The 13,918-nt window shown below is 43.5% G+C and overlaps 2 protein-coding genes across 6 annotated transcripts in view; one reads left to right on the top strand and one right to left on the bottom strand.

Annotated features, from left to right (window-relative positions):
• The window catches only part of LOC119433349 (uncharacterized), a 340,855-nt gene extending 332,306 nt beyond the window's left edge, over window positions 1-8,549 (bottom strand). For all 5 annotated transcript variants that reach the window (XR_007468136.1, XR_007468135.1, XR_005188353.2 and 2 more), the window contains exons 1-3: window positions 8,344-8,549; window positions 5,442-5,547; window positions 2,539-2,644 (exon numbers count right to left, since the gene is read on the bottom strand). The gene's annotated coding sequence lies outside the window, so the exon portion shown is untranslated. The remainder of the gene's footprint in view (window positions 1-2,538; window positions 2,645-5,441; window positions 5,548-8,343) is intronic.
• LOC125944697 (xaa-Arg dipeptidase-like) overlaps window positions 1-13,918 on the top strand; it is a 208,911-nt gene that overhangs the window by 132,910 nt on the left and 62,083 nt on the right. The window lies entirely within an intron of this gene.

Raw genomic sequence — 13,918 nt, 5'->3', positions numbered from 1 at the left:
AATTCTAGCCATGGAGTTCGCAAAGTGGAATCACTTGGAACAAATTCTCGAGATAACACCAGTTAGAGATATCAATTCCTGAACTATGCGGAGAAATGCAATAAGAGTTCCAGTTACTTTTATGCTGCAATGCATAAAAGGTTTTGTTACGCTTACATGTAAAAAAGCGAGCGATGAGGTGAGTCCTGGTTCTTGGGAGAGTTGGAACCACAAACTGGTATGGGTTGCGCTTTCGAGTGCGCCTTACTGCGTCCTTGTCTTCGAAAGCGCAACCCATACCAGTTTGCATCATAACTCCGCCATTTTATCCGGACAACTCTGGACACAAAGGGGATGAATGCGGAGCAGTTGATCAACTGAGGACTCCTGACGGAAGTACGCAGGCACATGACGAACTAAGGCTCCACCGTGATACATTTGGTATGTCGACGGCGACGCTCTAACTGCGCTTATGGCAATTAAAAATACACACTCGGAAGAAAGTGACAAACATGTCAAAAAAGTGCAATGTTGTGTTTAGAGAACACATGCATTGTTGGGCGTCTTTCGTTTCAGAAATATGCCGATGATAGGCAGTCGTGCAAAAGCCACTCTTGGAGTTACATGGTCAAGAGAGGGCGGCGTTACCCAAGTATTTATTTATTTATCTATTTATTGAAACACACTCAATGCCACGTAGTGATCGTAGTGATCGCACAAAACGTAGTGATCGCAGTTTTCAGTGATGATGGAACCGGGTTGCTCGCAATGGAGACGGGGAGGCGTTTCCACCTGGTCGCTGTCGTTGGCGCGAATGAGTTAGCATTCAGGTTTGCACGTGAATTTGTGACGTTAGCTTTTGAAGTTGTGGTCAGTAGGTGCTCAAATGTAATGAGGAGCAGCATTCTACGCGTTCTGAGCGTGACTATTGATGTAATATATTTTGAGGAATAATGCAAATCGTCCTGTTTTTCTTTTCACTTCAAAGTCAGGGAGGTCGAGGTAAGTTTTGATTGCAGTTACACTAGCGTCACGAGAGTAATTAGACAGAGTAACTATAAATTCAGCACTAGCACATTGCAACGACTTGCTGGATGTTCATTAAGGAATGTGACTAGCTGAATATAAGTGTTTCTCTGAGCATCAGTGTTCTACGCATACTAGAGAGGTGCAATTGATATAAGTCGAACGCGATCTTAAAAAAAGCACAGCAACTTGGAAGACAGAACAGCGACGCTATTAACTGAATTGGCGTTTGTATCATGTCCCCCCTGCATAGAAGTTTCGATTGAAAGCGACCCTGTGGCTCCTAATTAAGACGTAGGGTGCACACCACGGTGAATGACACCATCAAAGGCCTTGCCCCCGCGTTTGGGGGCGCGAACGGTTTTAATGAATTGGTCCGTTGAGCATGTACGTAAACGATAATGCCTTCTTAAATCTGAAGTGCGCTGCCCCGTAATGCTCCCCCTTTCTTAAACCCTCGGAGGGAAGCCATACTTCTGAAATTTGACGTAAAAATAGACAGAAGTGAGGACATGAAAATGTGCCTGCTACATGTTATCATTTGAAATTCAGAATTTCAGCGGTTTGTATTTGCTCGCTTATATTTACGTGGTGTTAAAATTATGTCGACAGCAAACCAAGCACGAGCTTTTGCTTTTTGTAGTGAACACAGGCACCCTGCTCATTGCAAGTATGCTTAACATCTTCAGATACGACGTCCACATCCGTGGACGCGACCTATTTTTGCCATTTCTGTGCAGTGGTAGCAAGGAATAGAGCACAAACATTAAGCTTAGGCTAAATTGTACATTCTGCTAACCTCTATCACTTCCATTTTGCTTCTGAGTGATGTGTTTTGTCACAGAGTACCGCATCACTGAAGGCACTACCGTGTTTTACGTGAAGTTTGACGTGGAGCGTGTCGGTAGCAACCTCGAAATATTGTTTTTAATTCTTGAAATGCTTGTGGCCAATAATTACCTTGTACAACTAATTCAAGCAGGTTATTCAATTCATTTTATGAAAGGACGTAGCATGGATGACCTTACAATCTTCAAATATTTAGTTACTCTGTAATTATGATGACCCATAATAAGATGCCCTTCGCATTTGTTATCGTGTTGTTATCATGAGTTAAATTGTTATGGCGTTTGAGGCCGAGGACAAGGTCGTGAAAGCTATTCCCGGCCACGACCGGATGAATTTTCATGAGAGCAAAACGCGAGAAAAAAGAAAAGAAAATTAAAGAATATCGTATACTTCGATTTACACGCGTGCTACAGATCACCAGTTGGCCAAATTCATTCGTAGCCATCCCTCCCGGTGTCTCTCTCTACGACGTCGCAATGATGCTTTGAGACTGTGAACCCGATGAATCCATCAACTCAGGATTTCTCAGGTCATACTATTCATGAAGCCTCTAGCCCATTCGTCTACAGCAAGCGTGATCACGAACACATGCACACACACATATATCTAAACACCATAATCGATCGGTGCCCAACCACGTTCAGTGCTTAAATCAAGCTGAAGACAGTGGCCGGCTGCACTCACCTCGTGGCCTGTATATCTGCCGGTCTTGCTTAGAAGAGAGCGGCGAAATGGTTGCTCAGCGGGAGGACCTAGGGGTGTTGACTTTTTCGCAAGCCTCTTCCTTAAGCTGTGAAAAGTGTTGTTGCAACAAAATGTAGCCACAGTATGAATGTAAAACAAAAGTACACTTGGTGTTTCACCGAACACTTAGCAAAATTTTTAAAGGTTGCCCGTGGCAGACACCACAATTCTACTTAATGAGCTGGTCTGCTCGAAGAGTACGACATTACTTGCACCAAAAAATGAAATGCAGAATCGACTAATTCACAAAAATGCACTAATTAAGTTTTTAACTAAGTATCGTGTGGTCCATATTGCAGTTTAGAAATTCTAGCCATGGAGTTCGCAAAGTGGAATCACTTGGAACAAATTCTCGAGATAACACCAGTTCGAGATATCAATTCCTGAACTATGCGGAGAAATGCAATAAGAGTTCCAGTTACTTTTATGCTGCAATGCATAAAAGGTTTTGTTACGCTTACATGTAAAAAAGCGAGCGATGAGGTGAGTCCTGGTTCTTGGGAGAGTTGGAACCACAAACTGGTATGGGTTGCGCTTTCGAGTGCGCCTTACTGCGTCCTTGTCTTCGAAAGCGCAACCCATACCAGTTTGCATCATAACTCCGCCATTTTATCCGGACAACTCTGGACACAAAGGGGATGAATGCGGAGCAGTTGATCAACTGAGGACTCCTGACGGAAGTACGCAGGCACATGACGAACTAAGGCTCCACCGTGATACATTTGGTATGTCGACGGCGACGCTCTAACTGCGCTTATGGCAATTAAAAATACACACTCGGAAGAAAGTGACAAACATGTCAAAAAAGTGCAATGTTGTGTTTAGAGAACACATGCATTGTTGGGCGTCTTTCGTTTCAGAAATATGCCGCTGATAGGCAGTCGTGCAAAAGCCACTCTTGGAGTTACATGGTCAAGAGAGGGCGGCGTTACCCAAGTATTTATTTATTTATCTATTTATTGAAACACACTCAATGCCACGTAGTGATCGTAGTGATCGCACAAAACGTAGTGATCGCAGTTTTCAGTGATGATGGAACCGGGTTGCTCGCAATGGAGACGGGGAGGCGTTTCCACCTGGTCGCTGTCGTTGGCGCGAATGAGTTAGCATTCAGGTTTGCACGTGAATTTGTGACGTTAGCTTTTGAAGTTGTGGTCAGTAGGTGCTCAAATGTAATGAGGAGCAGCATTCTACGCGTTCTGAGCGTGACTATTGATGTAATATATTTTGAGGAATAATGCAAATCGTCCTGTTTTTCTTTTCACTTCAAAGTCAGGGAGGTCGAGGTAAGTTTTGATTGCAGTTACACTAGCGTCACGAGAGTAATTAGACAGAGTAACTATAAATTCAGCACTAGCACATTGCAACGACTTGCTGGATGTTCATTAAGGAATGTGACTAGCTGAATATAAGTGTTTCTCTGAGCATCAGTGTTCTACGCATACTAGAGAGGTGCAATTGATATAAGTCGAACGCGATCTTAAAAAAAGCACAGCAACTTGGAAGACAGAACAGCGACGCTATTAACTGAATTGGCGTTTGTATCATGTCCCCCCTGCATAGAAGTTTCGATTGAAAGCGACCCTGTGGCTCCTAATTAAGACGTAGGGTGCACACCACGGTGAATGACACCATCAAAGGCCTTGCCCCCGCGTTTGGGGGCGCGAACGGTTTTAATGAATTGGTCCGTTGAGCATGTACGTAAACGATAATGCCTTCTTAAATCTGAAGTGCGCTGCCCCGTAATGCTCCCCCTTTCTTAAACCCTCGGAGGGAAGCCATACTTCTGAAATTTGACGTAAAAATAGACAGAAGTGAGGACATGAAAATGTGCCTGCTACATGTTATCATTTGAAATTCAGAATTTCAGCGGTTTGTATTTGCTCGCTTATATTTACGTGGTGTTAAAATTATGTCGACAGCAAACCAAGCACGAGCTTTTGCTTTTTGTAGTGAACACAGGCACCCTGCTCATTGCAAGTATGCTTAACATCTTCAGATACAACGTCCACATCCGTGGACGCGACCTATTTTTGCCATTTCTGTGCAGTGGTAGCAAGGAATAGAGCACAAACATTAAGCTTAGGCTAAATTGTACATTCTGCTAACCTCTATCACTTCCATTTTGCTTCTGAGTGATGTGTTTTGTCACAGAGTACCGCATCACTGAAGGCACTACCGTGTTTTACGTGAAGTTTGACGTGGAGCGTGTCGGTAGCAACCTCGAAATATTGTTTTTAATTCTTGAAATGCTTGTGGCCAATAATTACCTTGTACAACTAATTCAAGCAGGTTATTCAATTCATTTTATGAAAGGACGTAGCATGGATGACCTTACAATCTTCAAATATTTAGTTACTCTGTAATTATGATGACCCATAATAAGATGCCCTTCGCATTTGTTATCGTGTTGTTATCATGAGTTAAATTGTTATGGCGTTTGAGGCCGAGGACAAGGTCGTGAAAGCTATTCCCGGCCACGACCGGATGAATTTTCATGAGAGCAAAACGCGAGAAAAAAGAAAAGAAAATTAAAGAATATCGTATACTTCGATTTACACGCGTGCTACAGATCACCAGTTGGCCAAATTCATTCGTAGCCATCCCTCCCGGTGTCTCTCTCTACGACGTCGCAATGATGCTTTGAGACTGTGAACCCGATGAATCCATCAACTCAGGATTTCTCAGGTCATACTATTCATGAAGCCTCTAGCCCATTCGTCTACAGCAAGCGTGATCACGAACACATGCACACACACATATATCTAAACACCATAATCGATCGGTGCCCAACCACGTTCAGTGCTTAAATCAAGCTGAAGACAGTGGCCGGCTGCACTCACCTCGTGGCCTGTATATCTGCCGGTCTTGCTTAGAAGAGAGCGGCGAAATGGTTGCTCAGCGGGAGGACCTAGGGGTGTTGACTTTTTCGCAAGCCTCTTCCTTAAGCTGTGAAAAGTGTTGTTGCAACAAAATGTAGCCACAGTATGAATGTAAAACAAAAGTACACTTGGTGTTTCACCGAACACTTAGCAAAATTTTTAAAGGTTGCCCGTGGCAGACACCACAATTCTACTTAATGAGCTGGTCTGCTCGAAGAGTACGACATTACTTGCACCAAAAAATTGAAATGCAGAATCGACTAATTCACAAAAATGCACTAATTAAGTTTTTAACTAAGTATCGTGTGGTCCATATTGCAGTTTAGAAATTCTAGCCATGGAGTTCGCAAAGTGGAATCACTTGGAACAAATTCTCGAGATAACACCAGTTCGAGATATCAATTCCTGAACTATGCGGAGAAATGCAATAAGAGTTCCAGTTACTTTTATGCTGCAATGCATAAAAGGTTTTGTTACGCTTACATGTAAAAAAGCGAGCGATGAGGTGAGTCCTGGTTCTTGGGAGAGTTGGAACCACAAACTGGTATGGGTTGCGCTTTCGAGTGCGCCTTACTGCGTCCTTGTCTTCGAAAGCGCAACCCATACCAGTTTGCATCATAACTCCGCCATTTTATCCGGACAACTCTGGACACAAAGGGGATGAATGCGGAGCAGTTGATCAACTGAGGACTCCTGACGGAAGTACGCAGGCACATGACGAACTAAGGCTCCACCGTGATACATTTGGTATGTCGACGGCGACGCTCTAACTGCGCTTATGGCAATTAAAAATACACACTCGGAAGAAAGTGACAAACATGTCAAAAAAGTGCAATGTTGTGTTTAGAGAACACATGCATTGTTGGGCGTCTTTCGTTTCAGAAATATGCCGCTGATAGGCAGTCGTGCAAAAGCCACTCTTGGAGTTACATGGTCAAGAGAGGGCGGCGTTACCCAAGTATTTATTTATTTATCTATTTATTGAAACACACTCAATGCCACGTAGTGATCGTAGTGATCGCACAAAACGTAGTGATCGCAGTTTTCAGTGATGATGGAACCGGGTTGCTCGCAATGGAGACGGGGAGGCGTTTCCACCTGGTCGCTGTCGTTGGCGCGAATGAGTTAGCATTCAGGTTTGCACGTGAATTTGTGACGTTAGCTTTCGAAGTTGTGGTCAGTAGGTGCTCAAATGTAATGAGGAGCAGCATTCTACGCGTTCTGAGCGTGACTATTGATGTAATATATTTTGAGGAATAATGCAAATCGTCCTGTTTTTCTTTTCACTTCAAAGTCAGGGAGGTCGAGGTAAGTTTTGATTGCAGTTACACTAGCGTCACGAGAGTAATTAGACAGAGTAACTATAAATTCAGCACTAGCACATTGCAACGACTTGCTGGATGTTCATTAAGGAATGTGACTAGCTGAATATAAGTGTTTCTCTGAGCATCAGTGTTCTACGCATACTAGAGAGGTGCAATTGATATAAGTCGAACGCGATCTTAAAAAAAGCACAGCAACTTGGAAGACAGAACAGCGACGCTATTAACTGAATTGGCGTTTGTATCATGTCCCCCCTGCATAGAAGTTTCGATTGAAAGCGACCCTGTGGCTCCTAATTAAGACGTAGGGTGCACACCACGGTGAATGACACCATCAAAGGCCTTGCCCCCGCGTTTGGGGGCGCGAACGGTTTTAATGAATTGGTCCGTTGAGCATGTACGTAAACGATAATGCCTTCTTAAACCTGAAGTGCACAGCCCCGTAAGGCTCCCCCTTTCTTAAACCCTCGGAGGGAAGCCATACTTCTGAAATTTGACGTAAAAATAGACAAAAGTGAGGACATGAAAATGTGCCTGCTACATGTTATCATTTGAAATTCAGAATTTCAGCGGTTTGTATTTGCTCGCTTATATTTACGTGGTGTTAAAATTATGTCGGCAGCAAACCAAGCACGAGCTTTTGCTTTTTGTAGTGAACACAGGCACCCTGCTCATTGCAAGTATGCTTAACATCTTCAGATACGAGGTCCACATCCGTGGACGCGACGTATTTTTGCCATTTCTGTGCAGTGGTAGCAAGGAATAGAGCACAAACATTAAGCTTAGGCTAAATTGTACATTCTGCTAACCTCTATCACTTCCATTTTGCTTCTGAGTGATGTGTTTTGTCACAGAGTACCAGCATCACTGAAGGCACTACCGTGTTTTACGTGAAGTTTGACGTGGAGCATGTCGGTAGCAACCTCGAAATATGTTTTTAATTCTTGAAATGCTTGTGGCCAATAATTACCTTGTACATCTAATTCAAGCAGGTTATTAATTCATTTTATGAAAGACGTAGCATGGATGACCTTACAATCTTCAAATATTTAGTTACTCTGTAATTATGATGACCCATAATAAGATGCCCTTCGCATTTGTTATTGTGTTTTTGTCATGAGTTAAATTGTTATGGCATTTGGGGCCAAGGACAAGGTCGTGAAAGCTATTCCCGGCCACGACCGGATGAATTTTCATGAGAGCAAAACGCGAGAAAAAAGAAAAGAAAATTAAAGAATATCGTATACTTCGATTTACACGCGTGCTACAGATCACCAGTTGGTCAAATTCATTCGTAGCCATCCCTCCCGGTGTCTCTCTCTACGACGTCGCAATGATGCTTTGAGACTGTGAACCCGATGAATCCATCAACTCAGGATTTCTCAGGTCATACTATTCATGAAGCCTCTAGCCCATTCGTCTACAGCAAGCGTGATCACGAACACATGCACACACACATATATCTAAACACCATAATCGATCGGTGCCCAACCACGTTCAGTGCTTAAATCAAGCTGAAGACAGTGGCCGGCTGCACTCACCTCGTGGCCTGTATATCTGCCGGTCTTGCTTAGAAGAGAGCGGCGAAATGGTTGCTCAGCGGGAGGACCTAGGGGTGTTGACTTTTTCGCAAGCCTCTTCCTTAAGCTGTGAAAAGTGTTGTTGCAACAAAATGTAGCCACAGTATGAATGTAAAACAAAAGTACACTTGGTGTTTCACCGAACACTTAGCAAAATTTTTAAAGGTTGCCCGTGGCAGACACCACAATTCTACTTAATGAGCTGGTCTGCTCGAAGAGTACGACATTACTTGCACCAAAAAATGAAATGCAGAATCGACTAATTCACAAAAATGCACTAATTAAGTTTTTAACTAAGTATCGTGTGGTCCATATTGCAGTTTAGAAATTCTAGCCATGGAGTTCGCAAAGTGGAATCACTTGGAACAAATTCTCGAGATAACACCAGTTCGAGATATCAATTCCTGAACTATGCGGAGAAATGCAATAAGAGTTCCAGTTACTTTTATGCTGCAATGCATAAAAGGTTTTGTTACGCTTACATGTAAAAAAGCGAGCGATGAGGTGAGTCCTGGTTCTTGGGAGAGTTGGAACCACAAACTGGTATGGGTTGCGCTTTCGAGTGCGCCTTACTGCGTCCTTGTCTTCGAAAGCGCAACCCATACCAGTTTGCATCATAACTCCGCCATTTTATCCGGACAACTCTGGACACAAAGGGGATGAATGCGGAGCAGTTGATCAACTGAGGACTCCTGACGGAAGTACGCAGGCACATGACGAACTAAGGCTCCACCGTGATACATTTGCTATGTCGACAGCGACGCTCTAACTGCGCTTATGGCAATTAAAAATACACACTCAGAAGAAAGTGACAAACATGTCAAAAAAGTGCAATGTTGTGTTTAGAGAACACATGCATTGTTGGGCGTCTTTCGTTTCAGAAATATGCCGCTGATAGGCAGTCGTGCAAAAGCCACTCTTGGAGTTACATGGTCAAGAGAGGGTGGCGTTACCCAAGTATTTATTTATTTATCTATTTATTGAAACACACTCAATGCCACGTAGTGATCGTAGTGATCGCACAAAACGTAGTGATCGCAGTTTTCAGTGATGATGGAACCGGGTTGCTCGCAATGGAGACGGGGAGGCGTTTCCACCTGGTCGCTGTCGTTGGCGCGAATGAGTTAGCATTCAGGTTTGCACGTGAATTTGTGACGTTAGCTTTCGAAATTGTGGTCAGTAGGTGCTCAAATGTAATGAGGAGCAGCATTCTACGCGTTCTGAGCGTGACTATTGATGTAATATATTTTGAGGAATAATGCAAATCGTCCTGTTTTTCTTTTCACTTCAAAGTCAGGGAGGTCGAGGTAAGTTTTGATTGCAGTTACACTAGCGTCACGAGAGTAATTAGACAGAGTAACTATAAATTCAGCACTAGCACATTGCAACGACTTGCTGGATGTTCATTAAGGAATGTGACTAGCTGAATATAAGTGTTTCTCTGAGCATCAGTGTTCTACGCATACTAGAGAGGTGCAATTGATATAAGTCGAACGTGATCTTAAAAAAAGCACAGCAACTTGGAAGACAGAACAGCGACGCTATTAACTGAATTGGCATTTGTATCATGTCCCCCCTGCATAGAAGTTTCGATTGAAAGCGACCCTGTGGCTCCTAATTAAGACGTAGGGTGCACACCACGGTGAATGACACCATCAAAGGCCTTGCCCCCGCGTTTGGGGGCGCGAACGGTTTTAATGAATTGGTCCGTTGAGCATGTACGTAAACGATAATGCCTTCTGAAACCTGAAGTGCACAGCCCCGTAATGCTCCCCCTTTCTTAAACCCTCGGAGGGAAGCCATACTTCTGAAATTTGACGTAAAAATAGACAAAAGTGAGGACATGAAAATGTGCCTGCTACATATTATCGTTTGAAATTCAGAATTTCAGCGGTTTGTATTTGCTCGCTTATATTTACGTGGTGTTAAAATTATGTCGGCAGCAAACCAAGCACGAGCTTTCGCTTTTTGTAGTGAACACAGGCACCCTGCTCATTGCAAGTATGCTTAACATCTTCAGATACGAGGTCCACATCCGTGGACGCGACGTATTTTTGCCATTTCTGTGCAGTGGTAGCAAGGAATAGAGCACAAACATTAAGCTTAGGCTAAATTGTACATTCTGCTAACCTCTATCACTTCCATTTTGCTTCTGAGTGATGTGTTTTGTCACAGAGTACCACATCACTGAAGGCACTCCGTGTTTTACGTGAAGTTTGACGTGGAGCATGTCGGTAGCAACCTCGAAATAATGTTTTTAATTCTTGAAATGCTTGTGGCCAATAATTACCTTGTACATCTAATTCAAGCAGGTTATTTAATTCATTTTATGAAAGAACGTAGCATGGATGACCTTACAATCTTCAAATATTTAGTTACTCTGAAATTATGATGACCCATCATAAGATGCCCTTCGCATTTGTTATTGTGTTTTTGTCATGAGTTAAATTGTTATGGCATTTGGGGCCGAGCACAAGGTCGTGTAAGCGATTCTCCGTTAGCGTAGCTTGCACTGGAGGCGCACTGCTAAAGAGACAGCTGAGCTGATGAGTACTTTCCTAGCTAGTCCTGGCTTTTGGGCTAGGCTAAGCACTACCAAGTCATTGCCAGCATTTCCCGAAATTTATTTATTATTGATCGATTATCGATTAGCTATTGATTGACTATTGATTGGATATTGCAATTAGGTATTGTCCACGTATTTGGGCTAGGCTAAACACTACCAACTCATCCCCAGCATTTTCCGGAATTTATTGATTATTGATTGATTATCAATTAGCTAGAGATTGGCTATCGATTGGCTATCGCAAGGTCATCATAATCATCAGCCTATATTTATGTCCACTGCAGGACGAAGGCCTCTCCCTGTGATCTCCAATTACCCTTGTCTTGCACTAGCTGATTCCAACTTGCGCCTGCAAATTTCCTAACTTCATCACTCCACCTAGTTTTCTGCCGTCCTCGACTGCGCTTCCCTTCTTTTGGCATCCTCTCAGTAACCCTAACAGTCCACCAGTTATCCATCCTACACATTACATGGCCTGCCCAGCTCGACTTTTTCCGCTTAATGTCAACTAGAATATCGGCTATCCCCCTTTGTTCTTTGATCCACACCGCTCTCTTCCCGTCTCTTAACGTTAGGCCTAACATTTTTTGTTCCATCACTTCACTTGTTCTCGAGTTCAAGAACAAGTTAAGGATCGCAAGGTATTGGCCACGTATTTGGGCTAGGCTGAGGAATACCAAGTCATCCCCAGCATTTCCTGGAATTTATTGATTATTGATCGATTAGCTATTGTTTGGCTATCGATTGGTATTGGCCACGTATTTGGGCTAGGTTAAAGGGACCCTGAAACGATTTTGACGATTTTGTACAAACGTACTGAGTCGATAGAGTAGGTCCTTCTGATCATTAATTGACCCATCTAAGCGCTCTACGTAAAGCGTGTAATTTATTATAAGGTTTTAAAGATGTGCTTCGGCTACCGATTGCAGCACGCCAAGCGGCTATTTTTTTTGCCCAGATGACGTGTTTGCCCAGAATACGTCACTGGGGCAGCTATCTGATTGGCTGCCCAGGGCGCGTCATCGATTATTTTTGCAACATTATGGTGAACAAATGTTGTTCGTAATAGTTTAGATGTTAGTTAATTTGTTTCTATAAAAATAAAGTAACAGAAAGAGAATGCACAAGGACATGTATCGCTACACAAAAAAGCACTTCCGGCCCACAGCAAGTGTCGTCTGCTTGTGTCACAACGTGCTCCGGGTTCACGAGAGCTGCGCGGTCAGTGTTGGTCTCGAGCTTTCTTTTCACGAGCACCATGGTTCATCCTTGTTCCGTTGTGGGCTGCAAACGCAGCGACTGGCAGTATGTCAAGCTGCGACATCGTGTCCCTCTGCAAGGCAGCAGACGAGCGAAGTGGCTGCAGCGCATCGGACTTTCAGTATCCGATAGGCGCCTGGATCTGCGCGTTTGCGGTCGTCACTTTACACCGGATGATTACAACCACGATACCGTGCTAATGCAACGGTTTGGAGGCAGCACGAAGAATTTTCACCTCAGAGGCGAGGCCCTACCGTCTTTGTTCCTTCCCGTTGCAAAGGTAAGTCCACAAACAGGTCGTGTGCTGCTCGTCGGGCACGATTTCAGAACTATGCTCTTTGAGCACTACCGTACCGCTATCTATGTGTTCGGACTAGATAAAAATTTTGGAGAAGTCCACAGAGTATAGCGGCTGGCATGTTTCCTATACAATGAGCGCAAATAGACCTACCCTAGCAAATAATTGAGCTCGCGGCCTCCAGGTATAGTGCGACCGGACTGCTTGGTTCTAGCACGTCGATCGGCAAGAGCTCGGCGTTCTATAAATAATCGTAGTATCCGTCGTTCTGAGGGTGCACGGTCAAGCTTGTAATGTAGCTGTGACAGTGCATGTTATCGGCTTTCACGCACTTTTATCAAGCGCAATGCACGTGCAGAAAGCGAAACTAGACTGCGAATGCGCCGATACGAATGCAATCAGCACGGTGGGAAACATTGTTGTCCTTCATGTGCGTTTCGATGGGGACGAAATGCGAAAACACCCGTGTACTTAGATTTAGGAGCACGTTAAAGAACCCGAGGTGGTCCAAATTATTCCGGAGTCCCCACGGCGTGCCTCGTAATCAGATCATGGTTTTGACACGTAAAACCCCATAATCTAATTTTTTTTATGTGTGTGCGCTGCCAACAAGTTGCTGCTTTCTTGCAGGGTCATACACCACCTCGGGAAAGCGTGACAGATCGTGTCGATGTATTGAAAACCTCCGCCAGCCAGGTAAGTACTCTCAACTTATACAAGATATTACTGAAACAAGAGAACAGCAGATAAATGTACCGCATACAGGCGCTACATAATGCCTCACTCATATGCAGCTTCACACTGTGCAACAGGGTGGCCTAGGACAGGGCAGTTCAACGGATGTGGCTCTCAATAAATGTTTACTTTAGAGAAGCTAACTTCATATGCCAAAGTCATTTCATAACACGTACCATAAGCATTTTGAACATCCTTAAACTGAATGGCTTGCAATTTGAAAGCAACACACCTTGCATGAAATTATTTTAATAACATAAAAAAATGCCAATTTCATCTATGAAATACATTGTGATGCATTTGATGCGTCGTAATGTATGATGCATGAAATGAAGTGTGATGTTTGAAATATGCATTTAAGAAGATACTGAACTTCCATGTATGCATTTATTCTTTTCCATCACATATTAGACAGCCACAAGAAAAACCACAAGAACAGTGGAAACCCAGACGACACCAGAATGCCAGTCTGTTGGTAAGCTGACCAAACAACTCAGAAACAGTGCACATTCTATGCACATTTGCAAAACAGGGCTTATTGGCAGAATTTTCATGTCAGCAGAATAACAGATAATGTTCACTATGGATAAGAAATTAGGCACCTTTTCACTCAAAAAGTTTTGCTAACCCAAGCGGTTTTAATCCAGCCACGCAGGTGCAAATGACCATGAAAATCA

The sequence above is a fragment of the Dermacentor silvarum genome, chromosome 1, assembly GCF_013339745.2.
Source record: "Dermacentor silvarum isolate Dsil-2018 chromosome 1, BIME_Dsil_1.4, whole genome shotgun sequence".
In the NCBI taxonomy this organism is placed as follows: Eukaryota; Metazoa; Arthropoda; class Arachnida; order Ixodida; family Ixodidae; genus Dermacentor; species Dermacentor silvarum.
Note: the sequence above shows the minus strand (reverse complement) of the source record. Positions and strands in the feature narration are given on the sequence as shown.